At 42.7% G+C, this 23,487-nt stretch overlaps 1 protein-coding gene across 7 annotated transcripts in view; it reads left to right on the top strand.

The window, feature by feature from the left end:
• Nucleotides 1–23,487, top strand: part of PARVA (parvin alpha) — a 162,214-nt gene that overhangs the window by 80,318 nt on the left and 58,409 nt on the right. The window lies entirely within an intron of this gene.

The raw sequence follows: 23,487 nt of genomic DNA, 5'->3' as shown, positions 1-23,487 counted from the left end.
TTGAGGGCAGGAAGCATCCAGCACGGGAGAAAGATGAAGGCCGGAAGACTCAGCAAGTCTGCTCTTCCATCTTCTCCTGCCTGCTTTATCCTAGCTGTGCTGGCAGCTGATTTAGATGGTGCCCACCTAGACTGAGGGCAGGTCTGCCTCTCCTAGTCCACTGTCTCAAAATGTTAATCTCCTCTGGCAACGCCCTCAGAGACACACCAAGAAACAATACTTTACCAGCTATCTAGGTGTCCTTCAGTCCAATCAAGTTGACACTCAATATTAACCATCACACCCTGGATGGACCAGTTGAGGCCTAGCTGTGGCCTGGTCAATGTGCTGCATTTTTCTTGCCCAGTTGCTTTCCTGTGGCTCCTTCTTTCCACTGGACCTCAAAACTGCCCATGAGAGGATCTGGTCCTTATCACTATACAGGGTCCCCAAACTGGTGGAAGTTTATTGAGAGTTCTCTGGTTTCTCCTAGGAGCTTGTCAAAACAAGGAGAGCATCTCATCTCTAGCAGCTAAAAGCTCATGACTATGTTAAACCCTAGATTTTCAGGCACCTTCAAAAGCCATATGACTTGCTCTCAGAGGAGGGAAGGGTTTTCCTGCTGCTGGATGCTCACGTCCCTACCTAATGAAATTTGATGACACATGAGGCTAGGTAGAGATGCTTTTTTTTTTTTTCTGTCTGATATCTGGATATTTTCAGAACCTAGATAATTTTATCCTATTTGTATCAAACATGCAGGTAACTCTAGACTTTTATATCTGTATTATTTCTGGGGAGGCATAATATGATTATGAATGACAGTAATTGACATTACATGCTTTAATTAAATTTCCTTTGCCATGAATCAAAACCTTTTAGTTCAGTCCTACAGTGCTATTTCTAGACTCCTCTTTTACATACTCTAATGCATTAGTCAGTAGGTAGACATAAATTAATTTTTACAAAGTCTGCCTCCTATAGATTAAATGAGATAATGTGTGCAAGAGGCTCAACTTAACAGTTACATAATAGTTATTAATCCAAGAATGTTAGCTAAATTTGCATACTCTGTGCCTTTTAGCCTTTGGGTCCTTGAAGAATATTGTACTTCTTAGACTATCACCATAAAGCTGATGGTTATGGAAAGAGCCCCTTTTTCAAATGATCATGGGGAGCACAGTAATTACATCCCAGGATTCCTCCTTCTGAGGCTTTTAGGGGATCTGTGGAGACTTCGAGTTTTGTCCTTTTCCAAAAGGGTGAAGTACCCCAGATAGTCTCCTGCCACCACCACCCTCCTGCCCCAGTCCAACAAAACAAACCCTTCATCTATCATCAGAAGCTATCAATCTAAAGAGGACTAAACAAGGAAGGTCTATGTGTCAGTTCACCCAGACCTAACCCTGCCCTTCATTTGGGTGCACAAAGTACCTTGCCTTGGAATATGCACGTGTAGCTCCAGGGCTCTTGAGCATCCTTGAGCACCTCTGCAGCCCTCTGAGAACACTTCACACCTTGGTCAGACACAGCAGGAATGAAGAGTCCCCTGCTAGATTCTAGCCACAGTGCCTCCTTCAAAGTGACTTTCCCTAGGTCTGAATCTCAGCAAGACCACTTTTGCCCCCTTGCTGTCTCTCCCCACCCCTGAGGCAGGTGACTTTGGCACAGGGTCCTGGGGGACAGACCACAGTGGTTGGCATCCTTGCTGAGTCCCCCAAGATCCAGCATCCTGGGAACCAGTCCTGAGTCCCTGCAGGGCTACTCCAACAGGGTGCAGATGAATTGGTCCTAGCACCTGAGCAATCCAGTTAGCCCAGGGCCAGTGCTGCTCATCTCCCTGCCTTATCTGCAAGCAGAAACAGGTGTACGGTTCCAGGGCCTGCCTCCCAGGCAGGGCTTAGCATTAAGCCAACCAACCAGCAAACCCAAAGGACCAGAATGACAGTTATTCAAAAATGAGAAAGTTTTCTTCTTTTCCTTAATGCATGCCTAAGATTCCACACTTGTGCTTAGAAAAGTGTATATAAATACCCTCCTCTCCTGTGGGAAGAGCCTGTCCTATCAGGTGAGACAACCTAAACTAGTAGTTAGATCTTTGTGATCTGGTTTAGGTTATCTCATCTGATAGGACAGGCTCTCCCCACAACAATTGAGCAAAAGCTTTAAGAGCACAGCATAGCCACTCTGTGTCCAATGTGGCCTTGGGGTCACCCAGCTATACCCACAACTTGCCTCTGCCTTTGTAGATCCCCATGACCTTGAGTCTGTGAGTCAGCTAAGAAATTTCAGATCCCCCAGGTGAGACTCATTTCTCAATAGCCCCCAGCATTTGAGTACCCAGCCCAGCCTTCACCCCTACCCTGCTCTACAGGTAACTTGAAGTATATACCCCGAATGAGCAGAAACAAGCAGGCACTTCAGATTTCAGGTTGCCAAGAGGCCAGAGGCAGAATCCTGCTTGCTTTGCAGCAGGTCTGTGAGTCTCCAGTGGCATCGTATTAAATTATATAGGCAGCCACTTGTTTGCAACTGACGCACTGAGCTGAGAGTTGTGCTGAGCAGGAGGCATTCTCTTCGGGAAGCATTTGAGAAGATCCTATAGCTTCACAGACCTCCAGTTGGTCTGAAAGCAGAAGGGTGTAGGAAACCACAGGGAGGGGGTCAGCTCTGAGCAGAAGATGCCATGATCGCCATGAAATCCTAGACCATGGGCTGCGGGGCACTTTGCCCTCAAGGTAGGTCAGAGCCTGGACAAAGTTGAATGTGCTGTGGTGGGAGCGATTCTTTGTTGGGGGCACCCTGGCCGGCTCCCAGCTAGTCTCTGGGGTTTGAGTTTCTGAGATGGTGAGTGCTCCTCCTCTTGCATTTGAAGGGTTTTTATTTCATCCTGGCCTGCCTTATTGTGGCACTGTTGTTAGAGGTAGCTATAGGGGGTAGGTGGGGGTGTCTGATATTTAGAGATAGGAGGGAAGGGGGTGAAGATGAACAAAGAAATGAAGGAGTAAAGGACTTATGGAAGAATAGCTCTACCTAAGATTACTGCTTGCTGTTCTGTAATCCTACATAATGGTAAATATAATCGTGAGTTCTGAAACATTACAAAGAAGCTTTGGGCCTTTGTGAGCTATGAGCCTGTTACTTGCTTTTCCTAAGACCTGACAGCCAGCTCCACTCCATAGCTGGAGTAGAGAGGGTGTTGTCATTCTGATTAGTGACGGATATAGGAAAAGTACAAGTATCTTACTGTAAGAGCTCCTAATCAGTAAAGGCTAATAGGCCTTTCCAATTCTCCCATATAGTTTGGAATAAATAGATTAAAACAGAAACTGAGGTGGGTTTTATTGATGTGCACATAAGTTCTTGGCAAGATTTTCCATTCAGATTCCACCCATAGGTTAAATATGGTTTTGAAAATTCATATGTTTGGGTTGATGGCTGAGCTGAAATGCCTCCCTGTAGATTTTGACAGGTTAAATAAAGGTTACATGGGTTTGGGCTCATTGATCGGGTTCTGAAAACACACATAATTAATAAAGGAATAAAAAGCGTGGTGGCTCTAAGCAACCTATAGCCACAGTGGAGCCCAAGGGATGGCCATGGTGTGTGAGCCCTCTTGGTTCCCCTGAAGCGTACTGGGGTCCGTTGTGCTGTCATCACAGATTAGCAGCCCCTTCCTAATGGATGAATGTATAAACCACAAATCCACTCCTTTGCCCCCTCCAGGAAGGCATTTGTATTGAATGTCACAGCCAGAGAAGACAGTAACTTGGGGGGAAAGCAGGAGACTTTGAGCAATCCAGAGGTCACAAGCAACCCCTGGAGGCTCCTCAGCAGAGCCGGTGTTTGCCCTTAGATCCAGGAAGTGTGTGGAGCCAATATGAAGGGAAGAAGGTGGTAAGAGGACCCTGGGCTGCTACTCATAGAAAAGAGCCCTTTCACTGTTTCACCTACATTTCAGTGGAGACCAGTGGAGATGGATATTTTCTCCAATATTGACTAAATAGTATAATTTTTTTCTTTACACAAATTGCCACTTAATGTAATTTGTTGACTTTCCTTAGGGGCTTTGATAGACTTTCATTATGGATTTTGGCAGTAAAGCCATTATATATTAAATATAGTAATCTGTGCTTGCTATGTTAGTTGAATATTTTTTTCAGATGGACATTATTCTGAGTCTGAAAAGCTTCTTGCCTTGATCTGCCTCCTTATGTTACAAAACAAGCCTATGTGTCGCTTCTGCTTTACCCCCACAATCCAGTTCTAAAGTATCATTAAAAAAGAACTTCTGACTATGGAAAACTTCTAACAAATACAAAGGTAGAATGGTGTAATACACTCCCAATGCACCCAGCAGCCAACAACGATCAATCCATGGCCAATCTTGGTTTCATTCACACTTCCCATCTGATCCTCTTCCCCTGCTGGAAGATTATTTTGAAGTGGTTACCAAATATATCATTTTAGCATATATATTTAGCATATATATTTATAGCTCTTAAAAATAAGAAGGATCCTTTTTAAAAAACACTATATTACACTTAAAAAAATTAATAATTCCTTAACATGTTCAGCTATTCAGTCTCATAATTTTGATTGTTTCATCAGGCATGAGTCACATGCCCAACTTATTATTCATTATTTTTCTGGTTAGAATCAAGATTGAAATAAGGCCCATGTATTGCAGCTGGTGGACATCCTGCCATAAAATATATTTGTTAAAGAAACCTGTAGAGTTTTCCAGTCTAGACTTTGCTACTTGTACCTTGATGGTGTCATTTAACATGTTCCTCTGACCCCTCCGTTTCCCAAAAACTGATGGGTAGATATAGGACTGATGGTGGTGTGTCACTTCAGGGAGGGTGGGGAAGCATTATTTCTGGTTGTCTCTCTTTTTGTGATATTAGGAGCTATTGATGATCATTGCCTAGATAATTAATCCATTAGGGATTTCCAAGTGGTAATACTGTCATTGTCATTCATGCATTCTGTCATCATTTATTAGCTGAAATACTTTATAAACATTTCCTTATTAAGTATTTAGCCAGCCAGAGATACCTTTCGATTTAGAAAGATAGGATAAATGTTAGATTATTTCCCTTTACTTACCAGTTTCAAAATGAGTGTGGGTTTCCTAGCATCCTCTAGAGGTGGCTAGCAATGGGTTATATATTGTTTTTCTAGTGTCATTATTAACTCATGGATTTAAATATTTTTTATGTGTTTTGGTCCATTGCTGATATCCTTATTGATGCTCAAATTTTTCTGTCTTTGGCCAGTGGAAGCCTCTTTGATACAACTCTATCTAGTAGAAATCTATTGCTTACTGGTTTCTGGTTCCAGGCTCTTCTCATATGTTTTTTGTTCTGTATATTTTTAGATCTAAAATCAGCCATTTCTCCAAGGAGCTCTGATTGCTTTTAGTGGGTAATAGCATTCATATTTATTTAGAGACCACAGTCCAGGTGCTGTGATAATTGAGCACTATTTTTTTTTCTGCTTCTTGCCACCTCTGAAACTTAATCTCAACACAGTTTCCACTATCAGCACCACCACCCATTACAGCCCCCAGGCCATCACCATACTATCTTCATCTTTCCTCAGGTGTCCAGCTTCCAGACTCCATAACACTCATAAAATATTCCTTTCCAATCTGCCTGGGTACTTTCACCATGCCACTTGTTCCAAAATGTCCTTTAATGTCATGAAGCATTGTATGGGCCTTTTCTAGTCCCTTTTTCACCCTGCTGTCTCTTTGCATCTGTTTGAAACCCAAGACAAGGAGATAGATGATAATTTCTTAAATTCTCCTCCAGCTTTGTTTTTGAGCTCTGCTGGCTTGCCAAATCATTCTTATTCCACTAGGTCATCACTGGGCAGTCCTTCCTTCCCTCCTAGTTTGTATGTGTTGTTGGCATGTACTGCGAAAAGGTAGGGAAAGGGTAAACCAAGAGTTAGAGGATGCTTACAAAGGCATGCACTACTGTGCTGGGCATTTCATATGTGCTTTGTCATCTAAGCTTCATTATAAACCTGTGAGGTAAGTGTCATGATTCCCATTTTAAAGGGGGAACAAGTTAGGTAATAGGCAGAGCTGGGATTAATCCAAGATCTACCTTTCTCCAGAGCCCAGGCTAATTCAAACAGTGTCATCAGGGTAGTATACATCCTATGAAGACTTCTGCTTGAATGGATCCGTTAGGGAACCTGTTCCCAGCCATCCTACAGACTTCCAAAACTCTGCTTGTATCTTGTGGCTCCCCATTGCTTTCAGGGTTAAGCTCATACTTGGTATGTTCTGGCTTGTATGGCCTTGACTTAACTTTCTAACAACACTCCACAGTTCCATTACCCTCCGGCAAGCCTTCCCAAAAATGTTCCCTGTTCTCATGTCTCCAGCCCTTTTGTATGTCTTGCTCCCTCTTCACGTGGTGAACTCCTAATCCCCTTTAAGAAGCAAATGAAGCATCTCCTCCCTCGTGAGGCCCTCCTGATTTCCACTTTCAGATGACTTCAGTGATACCCCCAGGCTCCCATAGAGTACTATGCTGTACTCTGGGGCTGGTTCTTATTCATCCCTTTTACCCCAGGACATAGCACAGGGCCTGACCTGGGAACGTTGGTCAGCAGTGCTGTCAAATGTACATTTAAATGAATGAGTCTGTACCAGCTACCCCACACTTGCTCACATGGGTAAAATGTTATCTTCTTTGAAAGGGTTTTTATAGTTTCTTATGGACTTTGCCACTCTTTGCTTATATTGTGCATGTTTATTTTTGTGTACAAGCTAAATTATGCCCTAGGCCTAGAAGATGCAACTGGAATGAGGCTCCCATCACATTGCCTTGCACACAGTCAAGACTGAATAATTATCCATTGAATCGAATCAAATGGAAGGTTGTACAAAAGGAAGCTATAGTGGAAGTGTCAGGCATGCAATCAGCAGAACGTCAGACAGGCAGTTAAAGCATCTTCGATTTACTACAATTTCTTTTAATAGGTTCTCTGTACAGATTTGCTGTCAACATGAATTGTTAGTTTAGGGGAAAAAAATCAGGGTGCTGCAATGGGTCTGTGCTGCACAGTGACTGGCAATGTTTTGCTGTTTCCAATGCAGTAGTCCACAGATTTCCAGTTGCCGACAGGGCTTAGTCGTTCATGCTGAAAAGGCCTAAGTTATAAGCAAAAATGCTTCACAGTCGGTGTCCTGAACCCCTACTCTCAGAACCAACACATGCTCACCCTCTCTGCTTCCTCCATTGCTGCCTCAGTTCCTCAGCCTTCCCCATTCCAGCTTCTCTTCTTAAAGCCCAGACCCTCTGATGGTTAACGTCCTGGCTCTGGTATAGAAGGGAGAGCTGTCTATTTGGATGTGGGACTCTGCTGGAAGGGGAAGACTGCTCAGGGACAGCGTTGACAGACCCCTCATCCATTCAGTAAATATGCATTAGCACATATTGTGTGTCAGGTGCTGGCAGGACAGTGGTGCACAAGGCCTCAGTCCTCTTGGACTACTCGAAATAGTGGGGGAGACAGGTGTCCTTCAGATATGCACACAGATGCACAATTGCAAACTGTGGTGAGTGAGATAGAAGAGCAGAGATCTGTCCACAAAAAGGTCTGGCACTGCCTTCGCCATGAAGCCCTCCCTGGTCTCCCGTGGTGGTGTGAGGCTCACCTGGAGGTGCTCCTTCATCACTGGAGCGAGGCCAGAGTTGGCCCTCAGCCCACCGTGACTGTGAGCTCCTCGGGCCAGGGTTCCTTCTTTCCTAGAATAGTGTGTGGTATACAGTAGGTGCTCAATCATTGTGTAAGACTGGGAGAAAAGGAATGAGCACATTTTACAAATCCCCATTCCATCAGATGAAGGGGTCACTGGCTTTCCCCAGTGCTGTGATCATGATTGTATTAACATGATGCACAAGCTCCACAACTTCAGCCCCATTTCCAGAAAGGTGTCTGTTCCCAGAAGAGTTGTAAAGCATGAAATAATGAATGGAGAGTCCTCGCGCGCAGGATCTGGCCCCAGGAGTTTTCTCAGGACAGTGTCATACCCTACTGAGAATGAGCTGCCCAGCCAGCATGGCCTGCATTTTCTCAGACCAGAGCCAGGCCAGGGACAGGAATGACGTCCTGATCATCTCAGCATAGGCTTGCCATAGAGTCGGGACTGAGGAAATGTCTGTTTTTGCATGGCATTGGCCTAGCGTCATATATAAGGAACCGGATTCTGCAACCTGCTCATTCTTGGTTGCTTCTTCCTTGGAGGAAAAGAGCATGTTCTGTTCCCAGATATGCTCCTAAAAATATACTCTCTTAACTCCTGGCCAGTTTCCTGTGATTTCTCTCCTGGGGAAAGGGGAGAAAGACTCTGGCCCCCAGTTCTCTGGGTGGGCACAGCAGATGCTTGTGCACTCCATATCCTAACCCCTCTGTGTCAGCCCAGCTGTGGGAGACTGTGGTACACACAGCAGGGTGCCAGCTTCTCACACCTCCCCTTTTCTGTCTCAAGGCTTTGGCTTCTGAAGCCCCCTCAGCCTGCACTCTGCACAGCCTGGAAGTGTGGCGAGAGAGAGCTCCTTGGGGGTAACCTCAACTAATGGGAAAGTCTCCTGGAGACACTTTCTGCAGTTTCTCAGAGAGCCCTACTAGGGATTAAGTTACCCAGTTACCCAGTTACAGGTGACCAGCTTAGAAACCCACCTTTATTGTCTCTTCTTGGGTCTGTCATACTCTGTTTATTCTTTCCTTTCCTGGGATTTCTTTCCTGCTTTCAAGCAACTCCAAACTAAGACATCGGAGAAAGGAGACAACTCACTGTTAGAATCATCCTGCTGGGGATCTTTTCAGGGAAGTCACTGAAGTTTTCTGGATGTTGGCTTCCATGAAAGACAAAGAATATAGCGTGTGCCAGCTGGGCATGGTGGCTTGAGCCTATAGTCCCAGCACTTTTGAGCCCAGGAGTTTGAGACCAGTCTGGGCAACATGGTGAAACCCTGTCTCCACAAAAAAAAAAAAAAAAAAAAAAAAATACAAAAATTAGCTGGGTATGGTGGAATATGCCTGTAGTCCCAGCTACTCAGGAGGTTAAGGTGGGAGGATCACTTAAGCCCAGGAGGTCAAGGTTGCAGTGAGCTGTGATCACATTACTGCACGCCAGCTTGGGTAACAGAGAGAAACCCTGTCTCAAAAAAAAAAAAAAGAAAAAGAAAAAAGAAGAAGAAAGAATATAGCCTGTGCCCTAACTCTCATGTAGGACTGTGCACGAGTTCCCAGAGGCCCCACATTCCTTGCTGGTCTGCCTGTGAGCAACCCACTCACCCTTCGTAGCTGGGAAATGACTCAACTATCCCCTTCCAAAAACTGGAAACTACCTAAACGTTCAACAGTTACGGAATGGTTATGTACGATGTATACCTTCAATAGAGATTGAGAAGCTACTTAAAGTGATATTTTTATGGCATATAGAAATATAACAAGATTATATGACATGAAAAAAGCAGGCTATAGAACCCAGTATGTTTTGAAACTATGTATAAAACATAGACACACTTGTGAAAAAATATAACATGTTAACAGAGTTTAAGCAGTAGGATTATTTTCTCTTTTTAAAAATATTTTCCAAGTTATCTTAAAGAGCATATTTTTCTTTTATAGTCAGAAAAAAATCAACCATTATTGAAAACAAAAATACTGCTCAAATATCACCTCCTTTTTAGTCTGTCCTTGCAGGGGCTGAGCCTCCATAGAATGACCAGGCAACCCCTAGGGCTTAGCTTATGCAAGATTATTCTCCATTAAACTTTCTCCTGGCTTTACGTGGGAATGCAGAAGTGACTGTGTTCCCATGCCTTCACAACAAATGTGGTTTGCAAAAATGGCGTGATATGTATTTTCAGGCCTTTTTTAGAGATATGCATTGTGTTTGGGGAGCATTTCCTCTGCCTAATGGACGAAACATTTTCATATAAAAAGCAAATGTTGCTACATAAAACTGGGACAACATATAGCATAGTGTTAAGGATGTGAGAGCTCTGCAGCCGGCTGGCTCAGGATCAAATCTTGGCTCCACTTTCTAGCTGTGTGGCCTTGCTCAGGTTATATAACCTCTCTGGGCCTCGTTTTCCTCATCTGTAAAATGAGGATAATAATAGTACCTACTCATTGGATTGTTGCAAAGATTACATGCGTTAATACATGTAAAAAAGAAAGTGTTATATCGATGCTCCTGATACAAGGGACGTACAATTGTGTGTTCTCACCATCATCATCATCGGTCACAGGAGTTTCCACAAACAGTGCTTTTCAGGGTAAACCGCTGACTCTTCAGACAAACCCAGAATTAACCCACCAGCGATCCGATCCAACCAGAACACAGCATGTCTGTTTGCTTACTGGCCCCACTGAGAGCTGTTTCCAAGGAGGTTACCTCTTAGGAATTCAGTGGACTAGTGGTTGATGTGGCACTTTTTAAGCAGCACGGAGCCGCTGCAAAAATAAATGACTAGCTGTTCAGGATTCATGAATAAGAAGGACATAGACATGAAGGCCAAAGAGCCAAAGAGAATGAGATGAAGAGAGGAAACTTCGGTGATGCATGAAGATGAAGGCCACTGAGGTGACAAGCCTCGCCAGGTGCCTCTTGTGCCCACGTGGCCTTTGCCTAGGGTTCTGCTGAGAGCCTGCGGCTCCAAAACGCTCCTCTATTGCTGCCTCCGCCCTGGAAGAGTACGCTGCTCTCAGGACTTGGTTCGGTACTGTGTGAGGGCCTGCATGTTTCATTGCAGTTTGTGGGATGCAGTGTCCCCCCCTCTCACATTAAAACATCCTCCAGGTACTTAGTAAGTGCTTATCAGGTGCCTGGCACTGTGCTGGGCTCTGAGGGCCACCAAGGTGGCTGCCTTAGGAACCAACAAGCTCTGGAAGGCAGGTACTTGTCTTTGTATTCATGGCTCCAGGGCCCATCTCCTGGCCCATTCATAAGCATGTATGATGATGAATAGAGATGCCCATACATGCTTATGAATCTGTGAGATAAGTAATGCCAGCTCCACCCTGGCTGTCCTTGGTTTAGGTGGCTTATTGTGTCTACGTTTCCTATGTAATTAGCCAGCTTACCAGGTCAAGTTCTGTGTTCTTCCCAAGGCCGTTACAAATGCTTAGGGCATGTGGACACGCACAGATGCGCACCCATGCACAAAGGCATGGCACTGCTGCTCTAAGTAGGAGCAGACTTTCAAACCAAGGAAATGGTTCTCGTTCTCAATCTGAAAAGATAACAGGATATGGCATGGCAAAAGACAAAGAACAGTGATGAATATTGTTCCCTGGGCCCTCTATGCCTGTTTTGTGTTTAAATTTAACTCCTGTGGCTTACTTGGGACCTCAAATAATGTTTCAACTCAGATTGTTTTTGACTGCCTGAAGCCAGCCAATGGTGCTTCCATCTCCTTCCGGGCCCACAAGCAATTGGAGGGCAGCTGCATCACATGGTTGGCTGAACAGTGAATAAGTGCCTAGGGGCCATTTGCTTGGCAGACTTCCAACTCTGCAGAGCCTATGAAACAGACCAAAACAAAGATGGGTGGAAACTGTAGGACTTGGGACTATAGGTCCTGCTGTCAGCTCCCATCACAACACCAGCCTTTAAGTTCCCTTTTTTGGCTGTGCTCCAAGGGCCGTATGTCAACCTTGGTGACTAGACAGCTGTGTCAAGTACAAGAGAGTGTGGTGAGACCCCAACAGTCTGCTGAGGCCACCAAGAGCTGGCTCCCATGTTTACCTGAAGCCACATATTGTAACCACTGAAACAAGTACCCTTTTCGTTAAAAGCAATAAAACTTCTCTTGTTTAAGGGTCTGGGTTGAGGGGTGCAGATTTTGCATTTTCTTCTAGCAATCTCACATTGGAAAAAAAGTGAACCCATATGTTGTAGGGAAGGGTGAGTATTAAGAACAGAACTTGTTCCCTTAAAAGAAAAAGCTATTGTAGGCAGAATAATCACTCTCCCAAAGCTGTCCATGCCCTAATCCCTAGAATCTGTAAATATGTTACTTTATGTGGCAAAGGGGAATTTCAGTTGCTAATCAGCTGATCCTAAAATAGGGAGATTGGCCTGGATTATCCAGGTGGGCTTAATATAATCACAGGAAACTTAAAAGTAGAAGAGGAGATTTAGAGTATGCAGTGAGAGGGATTTGATCCTTGCCACCACTGCTGGCTTTGAGATGGAGGAAAGGGACCACAGACCAAGGAATGAGGGCAGCCTCTAGATGCCAGAAAAGGAAAGCAAATGGATTACCCCCTAAGCCAGTAGAAAGGAACACAGCCCTGCTGACACTTTGGCTTTAGCCCAGTGAGACCCATGTTGGTCTTCTAACTTGCAGGTCTGCAAGGATAATATATTTGTATTGTTTTAAGCCACGAAGTTTGTGATTTGCTACTACAGCAATAGAGAACTAATACAAAAGCCCATGGTATAAAGACCTCCATAGGGGACCATGGATAGATGCAAGTCCAGAGAAAAGTCATTGAAGAGACTACCGAACTTTCAGTGACACTTGTACTAGTGAGACAGACCAATTTTTAATAAAGTAGAAATGACCCGGCCAGGCATCCCTAAGTTAGGAGGAAGCTCTGTCTTTTCCTAACTTTTCTCATCTCAGCCCTGGAAACAACCAACAACTTTGAGTTCTCAGTTGAGAATGAGTACGCCTTGCACTGTAGTGATCTTTGGGCTTTGCCTCCTGTCCAAATGCTTCTACAGAGCTTAGTCAGATAAATTACTACTATCTCCTTGGTGATGGGAGGAAACATTTATTGTCTCATAATATCTTGGATTTCCACCCCATTTCATGAATACTATATATTTTTAGAATAGTTTTAAATTTACCAAAAAAAAAAAAAAAAAGGAAAGGGAGAACAGGGTTTTCATGCCCAGTTTTCTCTCTTATTAACATCTTACATTAGTATGGTACATTTCTTAAAATTAACGGACAGCAGTGATATATTATTACTAACTTACAGTTATTGATATATTACTTTTATATTATATTATTATTGATATTACTATATTATGTCTAAAGCCATAGTTTATTCAGATTTCTTTAGCTTGTACTTAATGTACTCTATCTGTTCCACGTTACGTTTTGTCTTCACGTCTCCTTAGGCTTCTCTTGGCTGTGACAGTTTCTCAGACTTTGTTTTTTTTTAATGACTTTGACAGTTTTGAGGAGTACTGGTCAAGTATTTTTTAGGATGCCCTCCTATTGGAATTTGACATTTTTTCATGCTTAGGCTATAGTTATGGGTTTCTGGAAGGAAAGTCACAGGGGTAAAGTGCCATTTTCATCACATCATATCAAGGGTACATAACATCAACATGGTTTATGACTGTGGATGTTGGTCTTGTTTACCTAGCTGAGGTGGTGTTTGTCACATTTCTCCACTGTAAAGGCATACTTTTTTCCTCCTTCCTATACAGTACTCTTTGGAAGAAAGTCACTAGATGCAGCCCACACATAAAGAGGGGGAGTTATGCTCCATTCTTTCAGAACAGAGGATCTAGGTAAATTTGAAATTCTGTACAGATTAGTTTTTTCTCTTCCATGTATTAATTTATTCAGTTATTTATCAATGTGGATTCACAGACATTTATTTTATCTGTGGGCTTTAGATTATTATAACCCAATTTGTATGATAATCCACTTTATTATAATCCAATACTACTTTACTTTGTTATTCAAATTGTTCCAACTTTGGCCAGCTCTTTCAATCAGCTCCTGTGGGCCTTTGACATCCCTCTTTTTTTTTTTTTTTTCCTGAGTACTTCCTTCCTTTCTGGCTCCAAGCTTATATATTTTCTCTGCAGTCCTAGAATCAGCCATTTTTCCAAGGAGCCCTGGTTACATTTATTGAAGAACAGGACTAGAAATGAATATCTGGGCTCCATGTACATTCATTACTACTGGAGTATTGATGCATCTAGGCCCTCTCAGTTAACACAGTAAGGAAATATATGTGTGTGCACTAATTTATAGAAATACTTAGAGACATATACACATATCTTGTAACCATCTGTATCTATGTTAAGGTAAACATAAGTTCTTACTGGTGTCTCTAACTCCAGTGCATTACCACATGGACCATCCTAGCTTTCTCCCATTGTTTATCTATAACCTCCCACTCCAGTGAGAAACCTGGCTCCTACCATCCACCATTCATTTACTTAATTGTTCAATTCCAGTATACACATATAGCAGTATCAGCATTGTTAACCCATACCCTATGGGAAACAACTTTATCAACTAGTGTGCAGTGCCTAGATGCAGTTCCTTTTGCCTTTGGTCTCTGGAATGAATCATCTCATTTCCAGAGATATTTAAGTTAGTACTTAAGGCAAGATAAGTGGAATAAAATGCTGAATAGGCAAAGTACAGAAGATTTTTAAGACAGTGAAAGTGTTCTGTATGATACTGTAATGGCAGACACATGATATTTATAGTATAAGAAATGTCTTAGTACATTTTCTGTTGCTTATAACAGAATGTCTGAAACTGGGTAATTTATAAAGAAAAAAAATTTTCTGATTTTTTTTGATCAGTGTCTGATCAGTGTCTGATCTCAGCTCACTTCCACTTATCTTCCACTTATCCCATCACCCCTTTCACTGAGGTCATCTGTATATTTGTAATACAGTTAGATTCTATTGTCACAATCTGCATTACATCCTTGGGTCCTCTAACCTTCTAAATGATTTTTTAATTTGCTTACATTAAGGTTTACTCCTTGTTAGGGTTTGAATATTTGTCACCTCTGAAACTCATGTTAAAACTTAATCCCCAATGTGGCAGTATTGAAAGGTGGGGCATTTAAGAGGTGATTGACTCTTGACTGCTCTACCTGGATTAAGCCAGTAGTCCCCAACCTTTTTGGCACCGGGGACCCATTTCATGGAAGACAGTTTTTCCATGGACATGGGGTTGGATGGAGGGTAGTTTAGGGATGAAACTGTTCCACCTCAGATGATTAAGCAGTAAATTCTCATAAGGAGCACACAACCTAGATCACTTGCATGCACAATTCACAACAGGGTTTGCGCTCCTATGAGAATCTAATGCTGCCACTGATCTGACAGGAGGCAGAGCTCAGGTAGTAATACTCACCCACTGCTCACCTCCTGCTGTACAGCCTAGTTCCTAACAGGCCATGGACCAGTACTGGTCCACGTTCTAGTTCATAGCCTGGGGGTTGGGGATGCCTGGATTAATCCATTAATGGATTAATGAGTTATGGAATGGGACTAGTGGCTTTATAAGAAGAGGAAGAGAGCTGTGAGCTGGCACACTCAGCCCCTTTGCCATATGCTGCCTCAGGACCCTGCAGAGAGTCCCCACCAGCACAAAGGCCGTCACTAGATGTGGCCCCACAACCTTGGACATCTCAGCTTCCATAACTGTAAGAAATTTTTTTCTTTATAAATTACCCAGTTTCAGACATTCTGTTATAAGCAACAGAAAATGTACTAAGACATTTCTTATACTATAAATATCATGTGTCTGCCGTTACAGTATCATACAGAACACTTTCACTGTCTTAAAAATCTTCTGGCCGGGCGCGGTGGCTCAAGCCTGTAATCCCAGCACTTTGGGAGGCCGAGACGGGCGGATCATGAGGTCAGGAGATCGAGACCATCCTGGCTAACACGGTGAAACCCTGTCTCTACTAAAAAATACAAAAAACTAGCCGGGTGAAGTGGCGGGCGCCTGTAGTCCCAGCTACTTGGGAGGCTGAGGCAGGAGAATGGCGTGTACCCGGGAGGCGGAGCTTGCAGTGAGCTGAGATCCGGCCACTGCACTCCAGCCTGGGCGACAGAGCATGACTCCGTCTCAAAAAAAAAAAAATTCTTCTGTACTTTGCCTATTCAGCATTTTCTTCCACTTATCTTTTTACTCTCTCTAGTTTCACCTTTTCCAGAATGTCATATAATTAGAGTTGTATAGCATATAGCCTTTTTAGTCCAACCTCTTTGCCTAGGAATATGCATTTAAGATTCTTTCATGTCTCTTCTAAATCTAATAGGTGAGTTAAACTACAAGCAAGGTGGTTGCTTGTAGTTTTGGGTGATGATGAATGAAGCTGCTATAAATATTCACATTCAGGGCTTTGTGTGAACATGTTTTCAAATCAGTCAGGTAAATACCTAGGAGATTGACTGCTGGATTATATGGTAAAATTATAGTTTTGTAAGAAAACACCAAACTGTCTTCCAAAGTGGCTCTACTATTTTGCATTCCCACTAGCAATAAATGAAAGTTCCTGTTGCTCCACATCCCTTACCAGTATTTAGTGTTGTCAGTTTTTTTGGATTTTAGCCATTCTAATTGCTGTCTAGTGATATCTCATTGGTGTTTTGTCATTCCCTAATCACAAATGATAATGAACATCCTCTCATATGCCTCTTTGCTATATGTACGTCTTCTCTGGTGACATGCTTATTCAGGTCTTTTGCCCATTTTGTAGTTGGATCAGACTTGCATACAAGTCTTATCAGATAGGTATTTTGCAAATATTTTCTCTCAGTCTCTGCCTTGTCTTTTCATTCTTTAACAGTATATTTTGTAGAATAGACTGACTGATTTATTTATTTATTTACTTACTTACTTACTTACTTATTTATTGAGACACAGTCTCACTCTGTTGCCCAGGCTGGAGTGCAGTGTGCAGTGGTCTGATCTCAGCTCACTGCAACCTCCGCCTCCCAGGTTCAAGCAATTCTCCTGCCTCAGCCTCCCAAGTAGCTGGGACTACAGGTGTGCGCCACCATGCCGGGCTAATTTTTGTATTTTTAGTAGAGACGGGGTTCACTATGTTGGCCAGGCTGGTCTCAAACTCCTGACCTTATGATCCGCCCGCCTCGGCCTCCCAAAGTACTGAGATTACGGGCGTGAGCCACTGTGCCCGACCTGTAGAGTAGAAATATTAATAAAGCCCAACTCACCAAGTTTTCTTTCATTGATTATCCTTTTGGTGTTGTATCTAAAAACTCATCATCAAACCGTAGGTCACACAGATTTTCTCCTATGTTTTTTTTTTTTTTCTAGAAGTTTTATAGTATTGTGCTTTAATTTAGGTCTGTGATCATTTTAACAATTGATGATTGTATCTTTATAGTAGTCTTGAAGTATGGTAGTGTTCGTCCTCCAACTTCGTTATTCTTCCGTATTTTGTTGGCTACTCTAGGTCTCTTGTCTTTTTGTGTAAACTTTAGAATCAGTTTGTTAATATTCACAAAATAGCTTTCTGTGATTTTGACTGAGATTAACATTGAATCTATAAATGAAGTTGGAAAGAATTGACATCTTAAGTTTTCCAGTCCTTGAACACTGAATATCTCCTCCTTTATTTAGATCATCTGGGTTTTATCAGAAGATATGGTGTGCCCATTTTTTTAGATTTATACCCAAGTATTGCATTTTTTGTGCTACTATAAGTTATACTGTATTTTTAATTTTTAAATGTCAATCATTCATTGGTAGTATATAGGAAGCAGTTGACTTTTGTATATTAGCCTTGCATTCTGCAACCTTGCTAGAATTGCTTATTCTAGGAGTTTTGAGGGTGCGGGGCATTGGTGGTTTTTTTGTTTGTTTGTTTGTTTTGTGGTTGATTCTTTACAAATATCACCTACAAACAAAGACACTTTCTTTGTCTTTGTTTACCTTTTATTTTCTTCTCTTGTGTTATTGTACTAAGATTTCTAGTGTAATTTTGAGTAGGCATGGTGAGAGGAGACATCCTTGACTTGTTCCCATTTTTAGGGGCAAAGCATCCAATTTCTCATCATAAAGTATGATGTTAGGCTGTAGGGTTTTTTACGTTTTTTTTTTGTTGTTGTTGTTGTTGTTGTAGATGTTCTTTCAGATTGATTTTTCACGTAGAGAAACATTGCTGGGACTTGCTGACCAGACAATATAGTTGTCTTTAGGTGCCAGGAGCTTCTGTATAGGCCCTTGAATCATTTAGAAATTAAGGGAGCCTTAGTAACTTTCAAGAGGACTAGAAATTAATAATCAGAGTTCTGATAAGGATCTAGAGCAGCCTAAACATCTCACTGGGGCCCACTGGCCCTGAAGGAGAAAGAACATCCTGGTTCTTTTCTTGCCCTCTCTCAGAATGGTTTTTTGCAAGTACAGATGCAGTGGGCGTGGTTCTGAGAGTGTGGAGAATAGACAAATTCAATACCCTAACACTCTGGACCCCCGCTCTACTTATCTGCTATTCCATTCCTCGCCCCCTTCCCCTGTGCACACTTGCATTCTCTGTGCTCAGACATAATCACTACTCCTTCAACACCTGCCCTGTTTTTCCACATCTTGCTATTTTTACACAAGATGTGCCTTTTGTAGTGCACGTGTGTTGGTTGAAAATTTACATTTTCAAGGTCCAGTTCAAATGTTTCCTTTTCTAGGACTACTTCCCAATCTTTTCCATCCAAAGTTTGCCTTGTTCTACATGAGCCCCTGTGACTCTCTCCTTACACCTCTGTCACCTCTGAGTGTAGCACCGTGTGCACTGCATCTATGGGCCTACCTTTCCCACCACCTTGAGCAGACTGAGGCAGGCCTATGTCAAATCCCCAAACCTGTATCACTAGTGCTGGCATGGGGACTGCTTCAGAGGCAGCGCCCAGTAATGCTTATTGGTTGAATGAAGTTACTGGCCTTGAATATTTAGAGACCTCTGTCTATTCTCTCCATGTTTGCTTTCCCCTGTATTCTTTCAGTCCCTAGATGTATTCTGGGATGCCACAGCGTTTCTTTTCTTCATGAACAAAAATCAGGGGAAATTACCATTCATTGCAGACCTACTCTATTCACCCATTGACTTTAGAATCCTGGTATCCCCATGTTATCAGTTAGGGAGTTTGGGCTCTGAGGCCAAGAAAAATACCTCTTCTAACTGGCTCAAACAATAAGGGAATTTATTTTATCTCCTATAACAAGACACATAGAGTTTGAGTGGTTCCAGGGGTGGTGGCTTAATAGTATCAACAAGAACCCCATCTTTCTATATTTCTTCTCTGCCAACCTCAACACACTAGCTTCTTCCCTGAGCTTACTCAGTGCATGGCTACAAAATGGCTGCAACAAATCCAGGTATAATATCCTGGCACAATAATGATTAGAAGGAGGAGGTTGCCTTCTCTTCCTTGGGTCTCTCTTTAGAATGAAGGAAAGTGATTCCGGAAGCTTCTAGAAATTTTCTGTCACAGTTCATTGACCAGAATTGACATGATGATGCTTGAGCCAACCACTGCTACAGGGATCAAGATCATCATAATTTGTTTAAACCAATAGTGGCTTTACCTGGAGGCATAGGAGGGAGGAGTGTATACTGGAACAAAATGAGGGTTCTTTCAGCAGGGAAAACGGATAAATGTTGGGGAGCAAACCACCAGTGTCAGCTACACCCTTGTTATGGACAGAATTGTTTTATACTGAATTTCAGGGAGGTTAACCTACTTAAATAAGGTTCCACAGTTGATAAAAACAGAAGTAGGGTTCAAATCCATACACCAAAGCCCATCCAGGTACTTTCTTCTGCGCATGTGGACCCAGAGTCGGACCACATATCCCTGGAAACAAAAGCCCCCTTTCTCATGGTGAGCACTTCAGGGGTTCAGGCAATCTCCCTGCTTTCCCTAGCCCGACCTTCAGCTGGGCATTTGATCTGTTTATTAAGTTATGACTCAATGGCGCTGCAAGACATTCGGACCTAGTTTTAGATTGTCAGAGGAGGTTCAGGGGATGAACATCAGATTCCCATTCTGTGCCGAGAAAATTTGGTTGTGGCTCTTTCTCTTTCAGTGCCTGAGGATTGGCAAGGGGCTTCTGCTGGGTCCTGCTTTGGTTTAATAGAAATGAAACCTCCAAAGCAGGAGGGCTGTTTTGGGAAAGTGGCCACTAATGGGGCCCCATGGGGCAGGGGCCAGGCCTGCACTGGGCAGTTTGCATATTCACTTTTACAAACAGTTGGCTCAGAGTCAGCAGTTAATGGAATGGGAATGATGTTCCTGTACCAAATCGTTTCCTGAAAAAAACATTTCCAATTGCAAACATATCTTGGCCTTTCTTCTTGGATTTGTTATGTCTCTGTGAGTGAATTAAAGAGGCAGGGCAGAGGGGAATGTTTCTGACTGGGGATTTTTCATCTGAAAACATTTTTAACAGTGATCTACGCAGAAAAAGAGATCCTGTTCAGATCCACCTTTAGGAGTCCTGGCTTCAAATATTGTGTTGCTAGTCACACTTTAGAGATGTTTCAATACCTCTCTATTTACAAATTGGCTCACTTTGGCTGTACAACAAGTCTTGGGACAGATGTGACTTTACTTCCCTTACAAAATGTAAGCTGGAAATGCTGCCCCAGAAATGTGCGTGCGTGCGCATGCACACGTGCACACACACAGGCTAAAATGTAAATGTATTTTGTTTTTCTGGGAAAAAGGTAAAATCCTTTGCATCCCATACTCTGCTTTGGCAAATTCTGTCGCAACTCATAACCTGTGCAGTTGAAGGGTAGTCTTGACAGTTTGAATTATGTATTCAACAAATATTTCTTGAGTGCTTACAATGCTTGAGATGTTGTTTTAAGTAGTAATAATAGCTGCATATATTTACCTAGCTCTTACCATCTGCCGCGCATGCTTCTGGGTACTTTGCATATATTAACTCATTTAATCTTCTCAGCAACCCTTGAAGTTCGGCAATATTGCTGTCACTCCCATTTTGCAGATGAGAAATCTAAGGCATGAGAGGTTGAGGAACTTGCCCAAGGCCACAGAGCTGGTGGATGGTAGAGTCTGGATGTGAACGTAGGCAGCCTGGCTTCTAACCACTGTACCCTCTGGCCTCATCGAGGATCTAATAGTGAACAAAAGAGAAATAGTGCCAGTCCTTACAAAACTTACATTCTGGTGGGGGAGAGAGTTAACAGACATATACATTATTATTTCAGATCATGATGAGAAAATAAAACATGAGAAGAGGTGGGGGGCGCTAATCAGAGTCTGATAGAATAAAATCTCAACTCCTACCTATGACCTGAGTATGATGGGACGTCACAAGAAAGCTTGAAGTGGGAGAATGTATGATCCTATTTACATTTTTATAGAACATTCTGGCTGCACTGTGGGAAGTAGGTGAGAGTGGGGGAAATGCAAGCAAAGCAGTAGAGCTGTCAGAAGGTGGTTCTGATAGACCAGGTGAAAGATAACGGTGACTCAAGTCAGGATGGTGGAGTGGGGAGATGGTGAGAAGTGGGGAATTGGGTCCTGGTTTGGAGGCGGAGCCCACAAAACTTGCCAGTGTTTTGGACGGATGTAAAAAGTGAGGAAAATGAGAACTTAAGAGCGATTCCTCGGAGCTTGGCGTGAACCATGGTGTAAATAGTGGTGCCATCTACTGAGGAGGATAAGAATCAAGAACAGGTTCATTTTAGTGCTGGTATGGTGGGTATGAGGGTGTTGAGAATCACAAGTTCTGTTTGGATGTGTACATTTGAGATCTCTACAAATAGAATTAAGAGGATACATTGAATAAGCAATTAGATTCATAAGCTTGGAGCTCAGAGTCAGACCCGAGTTGGAGATTTAAATGTGGACATGGACATTAGTTGAATGGGATGACCTAGGACAACATTATCCACTTAATCTCTTTAAAAACTTTTATTTTTTAACTTTAAGTTCAGGGGTACATGTTTGTTACATAGGCAAACTTGTGTCCCGGGGGTTTGTTGTATGGATTATTTTCCCATCAACTATAGACTGGATAAAGAAAATGTGGTACATATACACCATGGAGCACTATGCAGCCATGAAAAAAAAAGAACAGGATCATGTGTTTTGCAGGTACATGGATGGAGCTGGAGGCCATTATCCTTAGCAAACTAACACAGGAGCAGAAAATCAAATATGGCATGTCCTCACTTAAATCATGAGAACACACTTGACGACCTTGTGATGGAAACTTTCTACATCCATGCTGTCCAGTATTGTAGGTACCAGCCACCTGTAGCCATTGAGTGCTTGAAATGTAGGTGGTGCCACTAAGGAGCGGAATTTTTAATTCATTGAAATTTAAATAGCTCAAGTGGCTAGTAGCTACTGTATTGGACAGTGCAGATCAGTGTAGCTATAGGAGAGAAATTCCCAGGCAGGAGCAAGTTCTTTCACTGGCCAGTAAGCCTAGCCTTGCAGCCACGTTTAAACATGACTTTATTTCCACTGCTTACTGCATGCACAGCAATGCTTGTTAACAAAGTAATGAAAACGGTGCTTCTTTGTGAGAAATAGCCTGGGAAAGAAAGGAAATTCGTAGTTCTAGGGGAGATATTAGAAGAAACTATAGAAGTCTAAGGAAGCAGTTGTGCTTAACTGGAAAACAAACACAATCTGTACCTACAGAATCATTTCTTTTGGCTTCCCTGGGCCACATTGGAAGGAGGATTGTCTTAGGCCATACATAAAATGCACTAAACACTAATGATAGCTGATGAACTATTAAAAAAAAAAATCTCCAGATAATCTCATAATGTTTTAAGAAAGTTTATGAATTTGCGTCGGGCTGCATTTAAAGCCATCCTGGGCCACATTGCAGCCCGTGAGCTGTGGGTTGGACAAGTTTGATTTAAGCTTTGAAGGTACCCCTTCTGTGTTTCTGTCATGTTTTATGGAGAATTCTATGAAATGGTAGGTGTCTATGAATGTGGAGATTCAAGGTGGTGACTGGCTGGTACCCTATGTGAATATCAAAGGCCCGCTGCAAAGGTACTAAATACCAGCCTTGCCATGCAAGTTGTGTCTCTTAGGGCGTAGAGTGTTTCACTCCCTTTGTTCCTCATTCTCCTTTCAGTCCAGCTGCAGCTATCAGTGCGTGTACCGATGTGAAAGAACTCTTTGTAAGTGGCTGCCTTGTGCTTAGAATTTCTTGCAAGTCTATGCTGGCAGTTGGTGAGGCCAGAGTCAATAAAAAAAATAAAATGGAAAGATGGGACGTTGCTTTTATTAAGGTTGATTGCAGCTGCTGTATTAGCTCTTTAAGAACCTCTTGGTGACCAACGCCTCTGAGAAAATGGCCTTTCTGTGCTTAATTGGCGAAAAGCAAGGGGATTTAAGTCACTGCTTTTAGGAGGGGTAATCCAAGGTCAGCACTCAACAAATGTCTGTCACACAACTGGTTTTGTGGGAGGAATTTTTCTGTACTAAGGCTCCATATGGGGGCTGGGCACTTGGAGGAGCATGGGCTGGTAATCTTTGGTAGTTTTTACCTGTTTTTGTTTTTCTTTCTGAAGAAGGTAGAATTATAGATTTCTAGGATTCGAAGACTGTAAAAGTTTACTGTTAATCCAGTCAAACTCTTATTTTCAGCTGAGGAAGTGGGCCAAGAAAGATGAAGTGCCTGGCCCCAGGTCCCACAGCTGGTTCCATCTCAAGGGACAGGACCA

Source organism: Macaca mulatta, chromosome 14 (assembly GCF_049350105.2).
Source record: "Macaca mulatta isolate MMU2019108-1 chromosome 14, T2T-MMU8v2.0, whole genome shotgun sequence".
NCBI lineage: Eukaryota > Metazoa > Chordata > Mammalia > Primates > Cercopithecidae > Macaca > Macaca mulatta.
Note: the sequence above shows the minus strand (reverse complement) of the source record. Positions and strands in the feature narration are given on the sequence as shown.